At 44.5% G+C, this 20222-nt stretch overlaps 1 pseudogene; it reads left to right on the top strand.

The window, feature by feature from the left end:
• The window catches only part of LOC146799896 (glucose-6-phosphatase catalytic subunit 1-like), a 176196-nt pseudogene that overhangs the window by 41457 nt on the left and 114517 nt on the right, over positions 1–20222 (top strand).

Below are 20222 nucleotides of genomic sequence, written 5' to 3'. Positions count from 1 at the left end.
AGATGTTGAGCCACCCCAAGACTCGAACCGGGTTCTCCAGCTCCGAAACCGGCAGTTCGACCCACGAGGCCAACTCCTTTCCAGGTTGATAAGTGCCGGGGCTCTAGTCAGGAGGCAGTATGCACCAGCACATTTCTCCTGTTAGTGCTACCTCCTGAAGAGAGCCCAGGCACTTTTTATTTTACAAATTAACCACTGCTTTTCTATAAAGCGTAGTACACGCCAGGGATATCCTCTGTCCCAGCTTCTTTTTTCTCTAGCAGAGGAGCCTCTGGCAGAGTGGCTTAGGGCAGATATCGGTTTCCTTTGGCCTGATGAAACACAGGACAAGGGACCCATATATTTACAGCGCGGGGACACGCTGGTTCAGTGTAACCAGGCGCTTTAGAAGTGGTTTTATTATTATTATTATTATTATATACGCCGATGACATGCTTCTCTATTTGTAACAACCCCGAAATTCACTTTCTCACTTGACACATTTTTTTACACATATACGGGACGCTAAGTACAGATGGGTTCAAAATGCATTTCAATCGCTGAGATTACATGCATCCCTGGACCCTCAGATGGCCAGGGACTTAAACAAGTCTCCTATCACATGGCGTTCCCAGAAAGACTGGAAAACCGGGCTTCACTGACCCTCAACTTGATGGCTATAAAGGCCCTTTATAAAATGATAGCACTCCCTCGTTTCCTGCGTGTCCCCAGAAATACCCACTCATTATGCCCCCTCACATTTTTCCGTGACCTACAATCACATAATACTGCATAATACTGCTGGATGACAAAACACCTTTCAATACCATATATTGGACCTGTTTACTTCAGGTTGTACGAAAAATTGACATACGATCTCAATTTGTAGTGCTCGTGTCAGCCTTCTACAATGCCCCTAGTGCCTGGGTAAGGGTTAATGGAGTACTCTTCTCTCAGTTTTCTACAGTGCTTAATTTGAGCCGGTGCTCAGCACCGGCACCTAATCCTCGGCACTGGTGCTTACATCACCAGTTAAGGATACTCCTATTTAGAGTCCACATGATTTTCCCCAGACTCACAAGATGTTGAGCCACCCCAAGACTCGAACCGGGCTCTCCAGCTCCGAAACCGGCAGTTCGACCCATGAGGCCAAGTCCTTTCCAGGTTGATAAGTGCGGGGGCTCTAGTCAGGAGGCAGTATGCACCAGCATGCACCAGTACACGCCAGGGATATCCTCTGTCCCAGCTTCTTTTTTCTCTAGCAGAGGAGCCTCTGGCAGAGTGGCTTAGGGCAGATATCGTTTTCCTTTGGCCTGATGAAACACAGGACAGGGGACCCATATACGCCGATGACATGCTTCTCTAATTGCAACAACCCCGAAATTCACTTTCACACTTGACACATTTTTTACACATATACGGGACGCTAAGTACAGATGGGTTCAAAATGCATTTCAATCCCTGAGATTACATGCATCCCTGGACCCTCAGATGGCCTGGGACTTAAACAAGTCTCCTATCACATGGCGTTCCCAGAAAGACTGGAAAACCGGGCTTCACTGACCCTCAACTTGATGGCTATAAAGGCCCTTTATAAAATGATAGCACTCCCTCGTTTCCTGTGTGTCCCCAGAAATACCCACTCATGATGCCCCCTCACATTCTTCCGTGACCTACAATCACACTTCTCCCGGTTTCTGTGGCTGAGAAAGATGCCAAGAGTATCTTTCAACAAATGTACATTGTGGGTTTACATGGGTGGCCTGGGTCGCCCTCATCTCTGCCTTTACTATCACATCGGTTGGGCATCACAAATGTGACCGATCTGAGGCTGGTGGCGTGAAGACCGACATGACTGCATGGCGCGTGGAGTCCGTGACCCTTTAGAGACTAGGGGCTCTGGGCTTGCTTGACCACACTTTCTCCCGCAGGTCACCAGGCTCCCCTCCTATGTTGGCGTGCTGTACTCACAGATATTAAATGGCTGAGCAAACTTCCTGCACAAACACCCTTGTGGACCGGAACATGCTTAAAACACACGGTACAGCTTACGGGGTTCTGAGGCTGGGGCTCTATCAGCGGGACTCGGAAGAGTTTCAACCCCAAAGATCCTAATTCTTGTAACACCTCCAGCTGTGCTGCCCCGATGGAGCCTCCTCGAGATGATGCTGAAGGAACCACCAGGCAGAAATGTATCTCGAAATGATACTGTTCCTTCCTGCCCAATGCTCCAGATTCCCTACAGGGTACGCAGGAGGTCGGGGAGGGAGAGTCGGGGAGGGAGAGGTCGTGGGAGATGAAAGATGAGGAGTGAGGTGGAGGCAGAATGGAGGCAGCGACATTAGCTATTCCCTCAATCCTACGACTGGTGCAGTTTCATTACTTTCATCGGATTTACCATAGTCTGAGACAGGGCCAGAATGGGAACACAAACCAGCCCTGGCAATTCAGTCGGACCGGCCCCCGGGGTGGGGGGAGGTTGGGGATGTGCTAGTGACAAGCACCGCTGCTGCTTTTGGGGGCGATATTGCAGCACTGCCGCAAGCCAGCCCCCAGTCACAAAAATGGGCCCCACCACTCAGAAACCGGACACCATCCTTCCAGCCCACCGGCAAATGCCCGGTACTCGCTATGGCCAGTCCGGCTCTGGTGCGACGCCTATTGAAAATGGGTAAAGCATGGAACTCTGACCGCACAAGATGTGAGGCCTCCGTGAGGACGGTCTGCCATATGATCTGGACCTGCCCGGCCATAGAACAATACTGTAGTGAGTTTCATGCACTCATTCATACGCCAACAATCCCACACCCCAAAGTGACTTTATTGCAGATAATAGCGGGCTGGGTGGACTCCCCCGCTCAGAGGACCCTGGCTGGAATTGGACCCCTGACCAGGCAGCGCAACACTGCTAAGCATTGCAGGCTGGTGGGCACCCTGACCCTACGGGAATGGTCCAGTGGAGTGAACTACTGCACTAGCGCAGTAAAGACAGTTTGTAAGTGGAGAGGCTGTGATTGCAGATCTGCAAACATTGGAGCCCCCTGAATCTTAGGACAGCTCAACAATAGCGACAAACTGACCCCGCCTTCACAACCTCTTTTTCCATATTACCTCTCTGAAACTAAGACACAATATGGGTATAGTTCATTACTAATATCTGCCTTGTTGGGTGTCATGTTTCTGGTTGTATTGTGTTCTGTCATTTTACTCACCTAAATCTAGCCACAATTCCTAAAATAAGTATGATGTCATACAATGTTTTGGACTGTGACAACACTCTGCTATCACCTCTACCATATGCTTTTCAGTACAATTCATTTCAACGTTGACAAAAATGGTTGGAGACCTTCTACCAAAAGAAAATACAAACCCAACAGTTCTGCTTCTAGCAACCTCCCACTTAAATAACCACACGACAAGCACACCAACTAAGAAACGCATTTTAAGAATCTCATGTACAGTAGCAATAATAACCCAGAAAGAGGTTACTCCCAGGCAGGGGTTGACAATCTCAGGAAGGTGTTGGAGTGGGGCCCTCTGCTTCGACCTGGGGCCCTCTGACTCCACCCCGGTACATACCTATCTAGTAGTGTATCTTCCTGTGTATGATACTACCTAAATAAAAGCACCAGAGGCGTGCTTGGCTCCTTAAAATCAGTCTGCATGCATGCCTCATGTCTCATTTGTCTTTCACATGTGGCATGTATTGAAAGATGCTGGTCGCTCATCATAAACTATAACTGACCAATGAGCAGAGGCTCTGGGAAGACGGCATGCAGCAGCGGAGGACCTACTTATGCAGTAGGTTTAACTAGACTATATGTCATGCAAAGACACATGATGTTACACGTTCTGTGGCGATGTTGCGTAGCTATATGTGACATTTAATCATACATTGATAGACAAGGGATCCCAATGCTGTAGAAGGTATAAAGGGTTCTTTTTGGAACCACGCACATTCAGCAGAACACAGTCCACATTTTAATCCCCAACAAGGCTTTATTTCCCAGATCTAAAAAAACATTACGGAACGCAGTGCAGTAGCCAAAAAGGCTGTGCTGCGTTGCGTGACAGGGAGGGCGCACAAGAGTGCCAAATCTACAGCGATAAGGCTCTCTCCTCCCCTCTCTGTAGCGCCGGTGCTGATTTTAGCTGCTGTGTGCCACGCACACACATTAGCGCCATAGTGCTAGGGTGTGTGCCTAAGTCTACCATAGGTTTTGAACTGGAAGGGTGCGCTTCCAGCATAAAATACTATGCATAGACACACTTTACCACTTTTCCTACTTTTATGCGTGCTGCACAGTGCAGCAGGCATGCAACGTCAGAAACGAAAGGAGAAATAAAAACATTTGTCTTCTAACACCTCATTTCAAATGGGGTCAGCTTTGGGTGCTAAAGCCTGTCTACTATTGTTTGTAGATGGGGTTTTGCATCAAAAGGCATGGGTGGTGGCATGGGAACGCCGATGTACCACCCAGGTAACACCCCCTTGGCGCAAGGTCATGCAAAGCTGTGCTTGGTGCTGTATGTTACTTTCTGCTTTAAGACTTGCTATTCTCTGGCTTTGGGAAGGGTTTGGCTGTGTTGCTAGTAAACAATGTATTGTTTTGTGACTGTTTGTAGCATAATTGACTGGTGACTTTGGGTAAACGTTAGCTTAGGAAGACGTGCTGCCTCATGTGATGGTTAAGAAACGGCTCGTGTTACTGGGTCTGGGCGATCAATAGTCGTGCAGTTGATTTTGGCATCACGTCCTCACTTTTCACTACCCCCTTAAGGCCACATTCATTTTTTAAGCCTTTTACCCTGTTTTCGGACTCTTTCAGTTTCTCTAAGTTTGTTTCTTTCTGCATTGTGTTTGTAATGGTCAGTGCCAATTCACCCAAACCTTTATACCCCCTTAACGCGTCCCTACCTTTTGGTGTGAGTTCCCTGTACCTTTCCACCCTGTATCTGCATTAAGTTGTAGTGACAGTCTGCCCATGTTTTTATGCCCCCCTGTCTATCTCTCTAAAAACCAGTGTCTGTAAATACGCGTCTGTTACTGTATCTGTGTCCCAGTGTGTCTCAATCCACTCCTTTCCGCCTCTTTGTCGCTCAGTTGGAGTGTGCACATTAGCGCTTCCTGGCGCTAGGCCTTTCACAGCCTTCAGATGCTCCCATTCAAACCTCACACAGTGCAGTAATGCCTACTAGACATTTCACCCCCTGCAACAGAGGGCAGCAGGGGGCAGCAGAGGGCAGCAGGGGGCAGCAGAGGGCAGCAGGGGTATAGTGTCTCATTGCACAAATGGTTGTAATTTGTGACATTGATATGTTTCCCTCGTCTTCATTGCTTCATTTTGCTCACGAGAAAGTGTCACTCATACTCCTTTAAATGTCACTCTTAATAACATTGAACTTCTGAAAATGACACGCATGGCATCTGAGTGAGACCTTGGCAGCCATGTTACATGTAATCCAGTTCATGAGCATCTGAGCACGATTTTCTAGAAAAGTTTTCTAAAATTGAATTTTCAGTCATATTTGTACGTAGAAAAAGCATTTTCAATCAGTTCCATTTGGTTGTTTAACCTCAAACCACACACAGTCACACTACCGTTGTACTATAAACATTAAATACATATTATGCGTTATAGTGTTTAAACAGTTTTCGTTCATAATAATTGCTAATTCTCAATACTCTTGCATACTTACTCCCGATGCCCAGTCCACCAATAACTGTAAGGACTCGCACTAATGTTGCAATATCTGAAGTAGCCAGCAGCACTCAGTGCATCAAACTGCACCGGCAATTTATGGAAGAGGCCAACAGACATTGGTGCAGCAGTGACACCTAGTGGGCGCCGTGAGTATGGCTCACATTCTTTCGTACACTCAACGTCTTTCTTCTATTCAATAGTATTTATTTGCCTCGGAACGGATCGATACTGTTTGCCTGCCAGAAAGAGACGGATTTTGGACCCTACAAAACAAGCAACAGAGTGTGCCGACAGCCTTCTTTTGTGACCTCATATCCGGCAGGTGACAAGCACCCCTCTTGTTTGTCTTTATATGTTGCAGGCCAGGGCAGGGTTTAAAACAGTATCTCCGAACACTAGAAAGATTTAAAATAATAACTCATGTAGGTTAACACAATCCAAAAAGTCAATAAAAGTACAGGAGTAATTATAGACAGTGGAATAGTATCGGAGGTGTCTTCACCGTCAATGTTTCAAGAAACTTTAGTTTAGATTCCGCTGTCGGAAAAATACCTAATAATTTGTTAGCAAGACATTTTACTGCTCTACTTTGTTGATTAAAGGGAGTAATTCTGTAAAGCCTCACGGTGCTTCCATCCACTTTTACCTGAAGCTCCTGACTGGCGATGAGTGAAGGGCCATCTACCTGCGGCCGCATTATCAGGGGCGCAAATCTGCCCCCATGTTTTCCAGCAAACCCATGGGCGTCCGTAGGGGGGGCAAGGAGGGGCGAATGCCCCCCCCCCCTCCCCTGGAGCGCCCCTCCTTGCCCACCCTGCGGCCGCCCATGCTTTTACGGACGACTTTTGTCGGTAATTAGGGGCCCTGCAGGGAACAGAGCTGTTCCCTGCCAGAGGCCTCAACTCCCTGATGGGGCGCCTCGCACTCCTCCTCGCAGCCCCTCCCGCCCATTGGCATTCTGTCTGTGGCTGATTATCACAAACAGAATGACAATGGCCAGTTTGAGCTGCGGCCCTCTTGCTTTAATGTTCTCCATTGAGCACAGTCAAAGGACCGTCTCCTGCCACGTCTATAAATGCATTCATAGCACAAGACTAGAGCCAGTCCTTATCTGCAGAAAATTTGAAAATCTGTAGATGTAGTTTAAAAAAATGTCTACAAGAAATCTGCTGAAACAACGGTGAAAATGTGGAATAATGTTTCATAGACAAAATCAAAATAGAAAAAGAAAAGCACATCGAGATGCAGAAACTGCAATCATTTAAAGATACCTGGCAGTTTAGGAGGCAAGATAATGGAGGTGTGTTCATGCTCTTTCTCTCCCTTATGCACAGATCTCTCTAGTGAGTCCTTATGCCACTGTCTCCATCTCACGCAAACCTCTCCATCCTTATCTCTCTCTCTGAAGCATTTATGGGTCTCGATGCCAGGGTGTCTGCCTCCTCACTCACCTTTCCTCAAGCCTCCCTTTGACGTCTATGCCCCTGTGAGTGCACTGGCACTTGCTGCATTCGGTCGTAGGGAGGAGGAGAACGCCTTCAGTGGGTGACTTCATCGCCTTGTCTGGTGGCCCCCGTTCATAGGCTCACTCTGCAGGAGTCCACTGCCGAGACCAGCCTAAAATTCTGACGACCGGCTATTTCAGTCAATGAATATCACAACCAATATGCCAGCTTTAATTGTCGACTTTAATGCCCAGCATATGCGGAAATGTACAAAATTTGTAAAACCTGTAAAAAAGACTTTGACATCTGTGGGAGACTGATAAATCAGTGATTTCCACAGAAAAATCTCAAATGCAAATTCGTACTTTTGTTTCACAAGGCTACCTTCAGCTAGAATTATACTATGCTGTGAATAAATAATTCGTAATCAGTGCACCATGCGACCACTGAGTGAACGGTAGAATCGGTTACTAAGCTTGGAAACAAATCCCCATAAATGCGGTAAAGAAAATGTTCAAACACCCAAGAGATTTCCTAGTCGGTTCAGCACCTGTTCCTGTTTCCTGCTTATCCTAGGTCATGAGCTCTGACCCCAGCCTCATCAGTTCATCCTTTCATCCTCTGAGACAAATAATGAAACAGGGAGACATTATAGTGAAAAGTTCATGAAAATGTGCAACTGATTTCCAAACTGCTCCAATATCCATCTTAACACAGATGAACTTCAATTATAATTGACAAGGCTGGGTATGGGCGGGAGTACTGCACACATGTCCGGGGATCTTCAAACATAAACCGAGGCACATCTGTACGACGGTGTGTGAATACAAGGCCGGGCAGAGTCTACGTTACTGTAGAAGACAGGGACATGGGAGAAGATGAACCCAGTGCGGGTCTCGTTTCTCGTGGTCTTCGTTCTTTAGCTTTAAAAAAGTTGACTTCACTCATTCCAAACAGGGAGAGCTCTTCTGATCCTCGCCAGCCCTGTCAGAATTAAATCAAACGATTCAGGGCCTAAAGTAGAATGCAGATTTCATTCATCGGTGAAAACATATTTATAAGAAACGTCGGTGGTGCTGCCTTTCTCTCTTTGCTGCTTTGGATTAAAGTCTGATGTTAAAAAAAACTGGCTGCCAAAATAAGTGATGGTGCCACGCCTGTAACCGCCGGTACAAATTAAGGACCGGTTATCAGGAAATGCACAATCTCTTTCCGACAAATCACTGGTGTGACTGACCGCCATTGTCTTTTATTCTCTGGACATCGCACCGCTAGACGGCAACATAATGACCTCCTCCTGTGTCTTTGCTGGCTTTTCTTGGGTCTGGCCTGGTCGAGGAAAAGGAGGCATAGTGAATTAAGGTATTTTCAAGAAAATGGAAACTAAGGCAAGTAGTGCAGGAACAGAAACCACATAAAAAGTTTGGATTGAGATTCAGAGGCCCTCAAGCTGACCCAAAGCCAGATCTCTGTCTCGAGGCTTGAGAGGCCCCTTTCCTTTCACAGTTGTATTTAAAGTGCACTGCACATTGCTGCTACTTCTGAGTGCTTCATACAAGGTGGTGCGGAAGACGAGACCCGGGGGAGGAGGGAGTATAATAGAGTTTGGATGGGATTGGAGCGACCCAAAAATCAAGGCAAATAGGAAACACTAACAATGGAGAGGCTGGTACCATGGCAAATAACATAGTAAACATATTGGAAAAGCAGATGACATAGATATATTCGTAACGGTCTGCTGTGATGCTTTGCCTACACCACGTTTGCAATGGCACTTACTGCAGTAGGCACTTTGTTGAAACACAGTGAGGGCAATTATGGTGTCTGGGTGCTTTGGTGCCACCGAAGGGTGGAGAGGGTAAAAAGTGGCAGCCTTCGCGGGGTGCAGATGCAGCAATTAAGGAAAACTACACTGCAAGGACCCGAGGGGCTTACAGTTCCACAATTTAGCACAAAGGCAACCTGCATTATCGGTGATTTTGAAGCAAGTCTCCTGCCTCAGTCACTTTCAGCAGCTGCACTTCCTCTATGTCTTGCACAGTGAGGGGTGTGGCCCTAAAAGTACCAAGGAGCGCCCCCAAAACCCCAGAGAATACCAGCCTCCAGCACTCACAGCAACCTCCCCTGTTTCGTTAAGTGTCAGGGTTCTTGCAGGAGTGTTCACACCAACCTGCAGCATGAGTACTTGACTGTGCTTGCAAGAGTGGGCACAAGGGCGCTGCTCCAGGCACTTACACTACTTGTAGCACAAGATGCCCTACCAGTCAGTACTTCGCAGCACACTTCATCGGGAAGCTTGGGGCAACCTGCACTTGCAGCGGTGGCACTTAGAGCAGTTTTCACTGCTGCTTTTACAGTACTTGTGTCAGCCGAACTCCTGTTGTGGCACCTGCAGCTGCCCTCTTACACTGTGTAGAGCCCCCACAACCACCCCCAACACAACCCTTCAGGGGTCCTACACCATGGGAGCGTGCAAGCTGGATAACCTTGTAAAACACGTGTGGTGCGTGCTGAGTGAAACAATCCCAAGATAACGAGGTTACTGTGTACCGTTGGCACTGGGATTAAGAGTGCCGAGAGAACGGTTTAAACATGAGCAGCGATGATTCGCGTCCAAATTAGCTGATGAGGATCCTGTATGTTCGTCATATAACCTGCATAGCCAGACACACGTAATCACTCATTATGATCACATCTGCCAAGGATCGTGTAAACAAACCTCCGTGCACTTATTTTGACGTGCACTCACACAAAAGACACTCTTTGTGTTTAAGGAGCGAGATTTATTTTTATTGTTTTAACATTTCTGTTTGTAAGAGGGTGACATTTCACATGCCATGCACATTCTGTCGGGTGGGGAGTACAGCTCATTTGTACGGCCATAAAGACCCCGTAAAAAAGCCCTGCGCACCCTTCTCGTGGCCCTGCGTGACTCCCATGTGAGATGCATATTAGTGATAACTAATTGGTGGACGATGGTAGGTGGTGGGCCGGGCCACTGGGGGGGGGGCATCATTGTTCTTTGCAGGGGGGCTCACTCAAGTTTCATTACACCACTGCAAGACCTCCTTTTAACACTGTGTAGCATGAGAGCAAGGGGTCTTCTAAATGAAGTTCTGGGGGAGTCGATGCATTATCCTCCCAAGTCAAAAATTGAGGTTGCAGCGTAGCCCGGATTTCAGATCCCAATAAAACGTACACAGACTAATGTCAATAACATATGTATCTGCCAGTATGCACCCTATCATGTCTGGCAGGATGTCCCGACCCTGTGTTTCACTGCCTTATATCCCTCTGTACCCCACACCTCGTGCTCACTGCCACAACATATCACTCTGTACCCCCAGTCCTCGAGTCAGGTTACCACACGGGTGGAGGGCATCCCCCCACTTATTTTACCAGTGCTCGATAACTGGAGCAAATGGAGCCACACATTAACTCTTTGGCCTCTCAGGGGCGATCGGAGCTCATTCAGAACGCTGGTCACGAGCTGGCTTCTCTGATGCAATCGCATCTAAGGGGTGAGCGAGGGGAGGCAATGAGTCTGATGGTGCAAGCCACCTTTCGTGACGTCACTTCCTGTCGTGACGTCAGCGTCCCCCCACTTCTTTTTTTAGGACTTGTGCCCTGTGTACCCTGCACCTCGCGCTCACTGCCACATATCCCTCAGTATCCCACTCCTCACACTCACTGCCTGATCGCTCACTTTACCCTGCCATTCATCTTCTACGGGTTCTCTCCCCTTCCACTCGTTCTACCTCTGTTCACCACTTACTTCTTTTAGTACCTTACTCCTTTCTCAATACCTCTACTTCTTTTCCTCTTCAGTAACATCTCTCCAACACATCTCTGCACTTCTTTTATATCAACGCACCCCTCTACCTCACCTGTCTACCTCAGTATTTATTATTCCCTCTTCCTCAGCTGTCTCTACCTGTCTCTGACACACCTCTCCTTCTCTCTACCTGGCCCTCTCACGTTCTACGACTGCGTTATTCTCCCCTCTCCATCTTTGATTTACCTGTGTCTGCTCCTGAATCTTTTTCTTCTACGCCTCACTTCTTTGTCTAACCTTCACCCCTCGCTACCCTTCTGTTTGCCTCACTACAGTCTTTACCCGACCCACCTTTCAGTGCCTCTTCCCATTTCGCCTCAATCCCTCACAGCACTCTCCTAGCATGCATCTGTTTCTCCCCTCACCACCATGCTTGCCTCTACCCCTCCTTACCTTTCTAACCAGCCTAACTTTCTACCTTCCTGTTATTCCTGGTAGTGAACCTTTCATTTCACGCCTCCGGTTGTATTACCTATACATTCAAATTGAGTAGGTCATTCCAGTGCTCCCAACCCAACATCGAGACCCAGTCCCCTAGCCTCTCAACATGCCCAGATATCACAACAAGCATTGGCATAGCCAATAGGTCTCACCTTTGGGACCTGCTGCATAACTAAATACTTATAAGGTCCCAAAGGCGAGATCTATTGGCTATGCCAATGCTTGTTTTTCTCAGCTTGGCCTGAGCATTATCCGATCCTGATTGTCTGCCATTTTAGCCCCGCCCCTATTGCTCAACATTAGCCACGCCCCTATATTTGCCAGGTTAGCCCCCCCTGGAAAAATTTCTGTGGACGCCCATGAGCAAACCTCTAACTATTGCGCCAACGCGGTGCAGTCGTTTTGTTACTGAGGCGGGCAATACCGCGACCTTTACTCTTCTAAATGAGGGCTCAGACTCGTAATGCTGTCTCCACTCCAGGGGAGTATTTCTGAAACGGCGTCCCTACCGTAGCGCCATCTGTGTGGATGAGGGTCCTGCACCCGTCAGGCACGAGTGACAGAATGTCGGGGTCTGAGAATAGACCAAACGCAGATTAATCACTATGAAAGGCAAGAGCAGCATATCTTCCCTTAACGCACCCAAGGGTATATCGTAAAGCAGCGTAACCAGGGTCAGATTGGGACCACACATTCGCCCGGGCACAAAAAAAAAAGTGGCCCACATTGGCGGATCACAACCTTCTATGACACATTGGAGTAAGTTAAACTTTTTAAAGGTTCACGGGCCAGCAGCATTATCAAAGACCAGAATCCATATCTTTGCGTTGTAGCTCCCCAGTGGTCTTCTGATGCCAGGCCACTAAAGGTTCTCACCTTCGGGTCCCTGAATCCGTTGCTCACTCTTAGATCGCGCAGCCTTTGCTCAGCCTCAGACTGCCAAATCCCTTGTCCGCAATGAGGTCCTAAAACTCCTGGTCATCCTTAGGGACCCTCACTTGCCACTGACCGACATGATCACAGAGGTTCACGCTCATCTCCAAGTCTGTAGGCTTCTGGTCACCCTGAAGGATCCATAGGTGTTGCTCATCGTAAGCCCTTGAGGCTCTTACTCACCATCCATTGGCCCATATACTACCCACTTACCAATAGGAGCTTCAAGCCCATTCCCCTCTCCAGTCCTCCGTGAGGCCCTGGCTCACTCCCAAGAGGCTTTGGAATCCAGCTCATCTTCTAGCCACCTAATTTCCCTGTTTGCCCTCAGGCCCAGAAGGTATGGCTCACTCCTACCTGGAAGCCTAAGGATTCATTCAGTTCCCTGAGAACCACGTTCACCCTGAGATTCCGAAAACCATATATTTCCCCATAGTTTCTTTGCTGCTCTGCTCTCCCTATAGACACGAGGCTCACGGTCACCACCAGATCTCTGAAAGCTACCACTCACCCTCAATCCTCGCAGCGGGCATTGGAGGTGAGCTTTGGCTTCAGGAGTACTCTTGATTTAGGTCCCTGAGCCTCCAGCTCACCCTCGGGTTCCTGCTCCCTCTCAGATCCCTGAGGATTTGCCCACTCTCAGGTCTCCAAGGCTCCTGCATGCCCCAACGTCGTGTGCTCCCAATGAGGTGCCCAATCATCCTTCTCACTGCCATTTACTTGTATCTTCTGACCCCCCTCAGGTGTACAGAAATTCCTCACACTCTAAATGTCACGTATTGTAAGTGACATTTAGAAATATATGCACCACTCATGAGACATAAGTATTCCTACAGGCAGGTACAAAAGGTATACTATTGTGTGATTTTGTCAAGAAAGTCTGTCTAAATAGAAAACACATTTTTAGCAAATAGCAATAAAAGGTGTTTAATCCTCGCAGATTAGATAGAAAGAGCGTGTTACCATGACCCTCCCAGCAATGCCCAGTGTTCTCTTGCTCTATGCGGTGTGTTCTCCGACCCTATGAGAACCCTAGAGCTGGAGTGACATCACACTATGGACTCCCAGGGAGTTGGAGCGTAAACTGATTTTGAGGTTTCAGGAGTTAAGGTTAAAGGAGTGAGTAGGTAGACAAGTGTAGTCTTCTCAGTAGAGTATTGTCAAAATAGATTCCTAATTTCCAGGCGTAGTGTGTACAAGATAGGTCCAGGTTATAACAGCAAGGTATTAGTTGCAAGAAGAAGTGACTGTGTATTAGACACATGCCAACAATTATTCTACACACTATAAAAGCCAATACGATACGGTTTCACCAAATCTTGGGTCATTTTCTCTTTCACCGGTTGTTCCAGCGTAGTTTAGATTGTGAATCGCTCTGCAGAGAGTTTTACACACTTGTGCCGCCTGTCAACAGGTGAGTTGGCTAAATTGTATTCTTATTTTTGTATGTAATAGGAAGCCCCTCCGGCCATGCAATGGGCTCATCTGCGGTCTACTATGTCATGGTGACTGCCATTTTGACGAGCGTGCTCAAGAGACAGCGGAAGAAGACCTTTCTAAGCAGGTGAGCCTGCTGAGGCCTTGCTGATAGAGAAGGTAATGTGTAATGTTCACCCCCAGTGCAGATGCATCATGACCTGCTACCTGTGTACTCAACAAAAGCTTGCTATTCAGAATCTGTTAATGAGTAAGCAAGCTCTCCACCTGAGGTCTCCAGTGTTCATCAAAATATGTAGGAAATCTCACCATGTATACCTGTAAATATAATAAAAACACCATAAAGATCCATAATCCCAGTCTTCCTACACCTCTGGAACTTCCTCTCTGTAGAGACCCTTAGTTCGGCTTAAAGATTATAAAATGCATTTTTCTCACAAATCCCTTCCTCACTAGCCAGGGGTCTGCAAGGCACCAACTTCGACAAAGGCGTTTCAACATCAAACTAAGTGTTCTACAGAAAGACAGCACGGGTCAGATCTGTTGATTGGTGATCTGATGAATCTACCTTTTGGCTTCGTCAAAATGATTGGTATATGGGGACGTGGCTTGGCACCGGAGGAAATGGCGGCTGCCTAGGGTTGCTCCGTGCCGCGACCGGAGGCTTTTAGCAGCGGCAGGCGGCAGGACCGCGCCGTCAATCTTATTTCACAGCGACTCCCCCTCTAAAGATGCCTGGGCTCCAGTGAGGACTGCTTGCAGCCGCTGTAAGCCCGATCGCTACAAATTTTCACATAAAGGCGCGACGCGTCTCCGTGACTGGATTTGCGGCCGCCATTTTGTGTTTTTAAACGCATATAGCGAGATATCGGCACCGCTGCACGTCCACTCTACTGGCATCATGCTGCAAACATAACTGCTTCTGTTTCTGCAGTTATTGAAGCTTCCCTCCTTCTCCTGCTATATATTGTGATTCCTGTCAATATAGCCTTGCATGGAACTTTCTTTATTTGAGGAATATTTTCACACAGCCTGATATGTGACAAATGCTCTGCTAAAGTGGCACCTATTCTAACGACTATAACATCCTCCACTACAGTGTGTGGTACATTAGCATGTTTCTTCATCATTTTGCCTCCTGAAGTGCATTGCTTATTATTTTCTGAAGCTACTTAATATTCCTGTCACAAACTTCTCATGCCAACCAGGATCGGGTAATACCTTCTTCTGCGTCTTTGGTGGACATTTTGTGGATCTTTTTGCCTTTTTCTCTTTTCAATACCGACATTTTTCTTATACACATTATAATTCGAACGACTTTCTGCAAAACCATCGCTTCCTTACTACAATATATATGTCTATGGGGAGTATTAAGTCTGGTAAAGGTGCGACTTTGTCGTTCATCCTCTCCACATGTCCCAAATCCACTGCGATATTCTCTCCAAATTCTTTTTCTGCCTTACAGTTGGATATGAAGGTATCTGATCAAGCCACATCTCCCCAACGCTCAGATATTCTATCTTTATCACTTCCATCTACACCAGTTGGGAAAAACATTTCTAAAATACCATCTTCTTCTACATCCTCAACGATTAAAAGGATAAAGGAAAATCCTCCTTCACCAACCACATCTCCATCTCCAGCTTCCTTGGAGCTGCTTCTTGATGAGATTCGAGCCCTTAAACCTTATATGACTGAAACAAACACTCCTTTACAAGCCATCAAAGATAAATGGACTGCTCTAGACACCAAAGTAACTACAATGGAACATCAAATCTCTTCTCTACACATTTCCTCTCAACAAATTCCTTCTATGAAAACAGACATATCTTACCTACAAAAACAAATAGAAAACCTTGAAAATCGAAGTAAACGGAATAATCTACGCATATATGGTCTACCTGAAGGACCCAACTCTTTTTTCCAATCCTTCCTACCTCAAGTTCTCCAACTTCCAGAATCTACATCACTAACAATACAACGTGCTCACAGGTTTGGTCGAACTCCACAAAGCATGTCTAACCAACGCAATCCAAGAGGTGTAATTTTATATTTCTTGGAATACACAGATTTATTAAAGGTTCTACAAGGTGCCAAAACAAAACGACATATTTCTTGGCAAGGATCTCAACTTTTCTCCTCCCAAGACTATGCAAAGGCCACCACTGACAAAAGAAAGAGTTTTCTAACCTAGCGTCCAGCTTTACGTAATCTTAATGCTAGATTTGGTTCAATGCACCCATGCCTTTTCAACGTGACCTACAAAAACAAGACGACTTCTTATGAAGACCCAGCCGTCTTTAACAATTCCTTGATGGCTGCAGAGAGGATTCCATGGAGTTTGCAGGAGCATCTTCTTCTTGAATGCTATTTTTCTATGCTGAAGTTTAATATAACTGTATCTCACAATGTTCTTGGATATGTTTTACTAATTGTTGTCCTCTCCTTGTGTTTTTTTTTTGTTTGTTTCCTATAAGGTATTGCCTGCTTCTCCTGACCCATCCATTGTCCTTAAGTCCGTTTTATTCAATATTTTGCCTCATGGTCTCGTTCCATGGAGTGTCGTGGCCAGCTGCTCCATTTCCCTCCATGTAGCTCCAACTCCCTCCGCCCATGTTTGAGTATTTGGTATGTTTTAGTGTTTTGTTTGTTTTTGTTATTGTCTCTTTTTCTTATTTCTTTTTCTTTCCTCCTCTCCCTTTCTCTCCATCTTCTCTTTACATTTCACCTCTAAATCCTGATATTTTCTACTTTATCTCTCTCTTTATTATGATTGGAGTGCTTATTTTTCGTTCTTCTGTTTATTGCAAATCTCTTTTTATTTTTCTATTTGCTGTAATGTTTTTCAACCATTATAATTATTCTTTATAGTTAATAAATGACGTTACGTATTATTACATAGAATGTTAAAGGTTTGGGTTCGCCTATCAAAAGTCAAAGAGTTCTTTCCCATTTATCTCTCCTTAGAGCAGATGTTGTATTTTTACAAAAATCAGATTTAGTCTCTTCAGAAGTTCTTAAACTCAAACGTCAATGGGTAGGTGATGTTTTTTCTTACCCTGGTTCTAGTAAACTAAATGGTGTTGTGATTCTATGTCATAAGAAACTTAAAGTATCTATTCTTTCTCAAGATTCAGATGATGAAGGATGTTGGTTAATTGTACATCTCAAAATTAATGATATTCCTATTACTTTATTCAATGTATATTCTCCCACATAAATTGATAACAAATTTTGGCCCCAAATCTCTACCCTCTTAATGGCTATTTCTTACCCATATGTTGTTTTTGGAGGTGATTGCAATTTAGTATTTGATCCATATATTGATCGTACTTCCAAAACATCTTTTGTTCCCTCCACAATGCACTATCAATTCACTAATCTACTTTCTCATAGGTCTCTTGTTGACTCATGGCGATTTGGTAACCCACAACTCTGTGAATACACTTTTTTTCTCGCCCACTCATTTCTCACAATCACGCATTGACCATTTATTTGTTTCCAAAGCACTCACGCTATCTATATTACATGCTGATATTGGTTCTATAATAATTTTACATCACGCCCCTATCATATTGGATTTAGAGTTACTCCCGATTAATACTACCAGTAAAAGATGACGTTTTAATACATCCTTATTGACAGATCGCATTTTTACTTCCTCTTTTGAAGATTTTATTTCAGATTTCTTTCAGCGTAATTTATCTTCTGTATCATCTTTTCCAATTGTTTGGGGTGCTTTTAAAGCATCATCTAGAGACTTTATTATTTCTTATATTGCCACCAAAAAACGTCTTAATGTTCAAAAAACAGATGATATCCTTAAAACCATTAAATCACTAGAATCACGTTATACAACTACAAACTACAAACTTGATCTTGATAACCTTATCAAAGAGAAATTTAAATATAATAAACTATCTACAGAAAACGCATCTGCCTATCTCCTCTGAGGTAGTGCCCGTTATTATGGTGGCCAAAATAAAGCAGGAAAATTGTTAGCATCCTACCTCAAAATTAAAAAAGATCGGGATAACATTGATTATGTGCTAAATTCACATTCCGGCCCTATAACTAAAAATTTGGAAATTCTAGAAGAATTCAAGAAATTCTATACTTCTCTTTACACCCCCGAAACTATTCCTACTCCTACAGATACTCAATCTTACCTTTCATCCACACCAAAACAATCACCCCTAGATACTGACTTCTCCTCATTAGAGAAAGATATTTCCATTAAGGATATCTCCCACGCATTGAAACTTCTCAAACCCGGGAAAGCCCCTGGCCCAGATGGTTTTCCCATGGAATTCTATGCCTTTTTCTCCAAATCCTTACTTCTTTATCTCTTGTCATTATTCTCCCACTTTATTTCCTCTAAAGCCTCTAATGGCACTTTTCAAGATGCTCTTATTTGTCTAATCCCGAAAGAAGGAAAAGATCTTCACTTATGTAAAAATTACATACCAATCTCGTTAGTCAACTCCGATTACATTTTTGCCAAAATTCTTGCTCCGCGTCTTGAACCCTTTCTCCAATCCATTATTTGTAAAGAGCAATCTGGTTTCATCAAAGGGCGACACATCTCAGATAATACTAGAGTTTTCTTTAATCTATTACATAAACCTAATAAATACCCTCATTCATTGGCAGCTATCTCTTCAGAAGCGGAGAAAGCTTTTGATCGCATGGACTGGTCGTTTATTTTTCATACATTGTCTTGGTTTGGTTTTGGCCCTAAAGGTATTTCTTATATTTCCTTACTTTATTCTTCACCCAAAGCCTCTATTTTTGCTAATGTCTCAATTTCTGATTCTTTTTCCTTGCAGAGAGGCGTCCGTCAAGACTGCCCTCCCTCTCCACTTTTATCTATCCTTGCCCTAGAACCTTTTCTTGCAAAAATAAAAAAAAATCCTAACATACATGGCTTTCAGCTTGATAATTTCCATGTTAAAATGAGCGTTTATGTTGATGACATTATATTATATATCTCTAATCCTGAACAATCTATCCCTTCTTTTCTTACTGAAGTTAAGGACTTCTCTGCCATTTGTGGTTATAAATCAAATCACGAAAATGCGAGATCCTCCCACTTAATGTCTTATGTTTTAAGCAAGATTTCGCTACTGCTAATTTCTCATGGAATCCCCAGAAAATTAAGTATTTAGGTCTTTGGTTCGCCTCTTCTATTAAACAAACATTATCCCTGAACATGTCTCAAATTCTATTAGTCTTATCTACATCCGTCTCTAAATGGCATTTCCCTATTTCTTTCCTGGTGGGGAAGAATTGATACAATCAAAATGATGCTCGCTCCCGTTATTTTCTATATGATTTCTGCTACTCCTCTCAGTTTTCCAGTTTCTTTCTTCAAAAAGATTAACTCTCTTCTATCTGCATTCCTATGGAACAAAAAGAAAGCACGCCTATCCTTAAAAATGCTTCAGTGTCCCAAATCACAAGGTAAGATTCATTTTCCAAATTTCAACATTATCATAATGATTTTCTTCTTAAACAGCTTGCTAAATCTTTGAATCAATACTCTCCCACTGTCCTTCCTTTATGGACAACTATGGAATGCTCTTTCCTATCCCCTTTCTCTATCACAGAAGCTCTTACATTTACTCATAAGACGCGTTTTTATATGCCCCCACATACAAAACAGCTCATAGGCTTTAATAGTCTTTTCTGATTTCTCATCTTTCCAATAAGGATCAGTTTCTTAAGTCCTCCATTTGGCATAATCGCTCTCTTAAAATAAATAATAAACCGTAATACTGGAAAACTTGGCGAGATGAAGGACTACTCTGGATTCATCAACTTTACTCTAATGACACTCTACTCACTTTTTCCGAAGCTCAAACCCTTTATAAATTACCAAATTCCTTTGCTACCAAATTTAATATATTAACACAGAATATCTCCTCTTCTCTACCATAATTATCTTCTGCACCACCATCTTTACCTCCCTATTGAAATATACTCCCACTTTTAAATGCTCAATCTAGTGCCTCATCCTTATATAAATCTCTTACTACATCCCCTAACCTTAGAACTAAAACTAAGACAGAACTTCAATGGGAACATGAGTTCCAGTAATCATGGACCACTACCTTTTGGGATACAAAATGGTAAAAACTTCGTAAAACATCTCGATCTGCAAGCACAACCCAAACTATCTTTTTTATTTACAACAGACTTATGTTTAAGCCAATGTCCTTACATACATTTAATTCTACTTCCTCTTCAAATTGTTGGTTGTTTAATACCCCTCACGCTGATTTATATCATTTGCTATTTGTATGTCCATCCACTCACCAATTCTGGTTGAAGGTCTGGTCTCAAATCAATACCATTTTTCATACAAATTTCCCTTATTCCCCTGTAGATATTTTTCTGGGTTCCTTATCTGACCACTGGCATGATTTCCCCTCTAACACTAACGTT

This window comes from Triturus cristatus, chromosome 8 (genome assembly GCF_964204655.1).
Source record: "Triturus cristatus chromosome 8, aTriCri1.1, whole genome shotgun sequence".
Lineage (NCBI taxonomy): Eukaryota > Metazoa > Chordata > Amphibia > Caudata > Salamandridae > Triturus > Triturus cristatus.
Note: the sequence above shows the minus strand (reverse complement) of the source record. Positions and strands in the feature narration are given on the sequence as shown.